The sequence below is a fragment of the Rhinolophus ferrumequinum genome, chromosome 11 (assembly GCF_004115265.2).
Source record: "Rhinolophus ferrumequinum isolate MPI-CBG mRhiFer1 chromosome 11, mRhiFer1_v1.p, whole genome shotgun sequence".
In the NCBI taxonomy this organism is placed as follows: domain Eukaryota; kingdom Metazoa; phylum Chordata; class Mammalia; order Chiroptera; family Rhinolophidae; genus Rhinolophus; species Rhinolophus ferrumequinum.
The window spans coordinates 63,391,517-63,393,433 of record NC_046294.1 but is presented as its reverse complement, the minus strand read 5'-3'; the positions used below and the strand labels follow the sequence as shown (position 1 = coordinate 63,393,433).

The window sequence follows — 1,917 nt, the reverse complement described above, 5'->3', positions numbered from 1 at the left end:
CAGCCACACAAAGTAATGTCAATCAAAGTTCTCTTTCACAATGTTTTTTTCTTCTTTTATAAAAAGCATGTATTTAAATATTACCTTCTAAAGTAAGAATAAAAAGGTAAATAACAACAATACTCTGTAAGTAACCTTATTAACAAGATAGATGTAAACTTTGGTGCAGTAGCAAAGGAAAACACACACACACACACCAACTCGTGAGACTGCCCCTGTATTTAGGCTCAGATGTTCCTTTTCTATGAAGGGAACACAGGTTAAGTGTTTATTCTCTCTCTCTCTCTCTCTCTCTCTCCCTCCCCCCCTTTTTCTTAACAGATCAAGTATTTAATTAGGTTCTTCGTAATAAATTTAGAACACCAATTTGTGAGGTTAAACCCCATTGGTGAAAGCAAACACAGAGCAGAGGTAGCCCGAGAGCTGAGGAACAGCTTTGGTTTGGGGCAGAATTTGAGAGTCCACAGCCTTCTAATCAACTCGGTGCTGCTCTGTAATCTTGTGTTTCTCTCTCTCTGTGTTGAAGATCTCCCCCTCCTGGTGCCTGGGCTTGTGCAGCGGCTTCTTCTTGAAGTAAGCACCAGTGAGGTGTTTGGGGATTTTCACACCACTGATACCAATTTTGGTGGGGGCTGCGATGACAAATTTCTGGTGTGTTCTACGCGAAGGAACTCAATTGAGGGACAGAGATCCAGTCACAAGTTGCAAGCCACTGCCCAGCTACTGCAGGAAAACCACCCTCTCACCTCTATGGCACCCGGTGAGGATGATCAGAATGGTCCCGGGAGTGATGCTGGACCCAAGTTTTCTCACCTGCTGACTGAAGGGTTTCTTGCCCTGGCTCAACAGCTTTTGAGGCACATCTTCAGTAGGATAGTATCTTCTAGGCATCTTGCGAAGTTTAACCACTTGGGTGCCACCATTCCTGGCACCACCAACTGGTTTTGTGACAGTAGCAAGAAACTTCTCCTTTTACTTTTCAATCCTAGATTTAGCTGCTGAATACTTCCTCATGTCCATGGCCTTTTGGGAACAGATAGCCAATCAGGAATACCTGCCGATTCTTCTGACCAGCACAGAGTTTGGGCTGCAGGGGGGCTTCCCCTTTTTAGGTGTTCTGGCTTTGAGGGTACCCTTATTAACTTTGCCCCCATCGTCAGTCTTCTTGGCTCCAGGTTTCTTCCTCCTTTGTGTCCAGCTTCTCAGCTTTTTCACCCGCCATCTTGCAAGATGGGAGAAACTTTATTATCTCTTCTTGAAGCTTTTGCTCATGGTAAGCAAATTGACAAGAAATGCACGGAGCAAGTACGCTGGATGAGATGGTTTTATCGTTAGCAGTGAGGCATTTAACAATGTCTGTGCTTCTTCAGGGAAGGAGAGGGAAAGAGTGGGGGAAGGATGAGGGAGGGAGGAAAAGGAGAGACTCACAGCTTCATTTAAATTGCAATTTACCTCTTAAAATAGAACACTGACCTAATCCTCACGTAAGAATCACAAGATTATCTGGGAATCTGACTTTAATTAATGGGCCTGGATATAGCTGAATTGAATGAAAGCAACTACTTTTGTGAGCTGTTTATTACCTGAGCTATGCTGCACTGAAATAAGAATGGTCAGAGAGGAGAGGTCCAACCAGGGGTTTCTTGAGAAATCCATGCTGCCACAGCCCACTTTTCACTCTGATTATTCAAATGATAATGTGCAGGGAGGCGAAGCAGGAAAGGATATCAAGATGACCCTCATGCCTCTAATAAATTATCCTATGAATGCAAATATTTCTCACAAAATACTCATACCATTTGCAAGGAGGAAGAATGAAACAAGGCAAATGAGAAAATGTGTCTCCTTTGGGGGTGTCATTCTGGAATCTAGTTACATGACAGTTCATTTGCTTCTCATCCTTTGTTTGCTTAATAT

General features: G+C 43.3%; 1 pseudogene; it reads right to left on the bottom strand.

Annotated features, from left to right (window-relative positions):
* Positions 1–354: 354 nt before the first annotated feature.
* On the bottom strand, positions 355–1,222 carry LOC117031300 (60S ribosomal protein L6-like; annotated as a pseudogene).
* Positions 1,223–1,917: the final 695 nt, after the last annotated feature.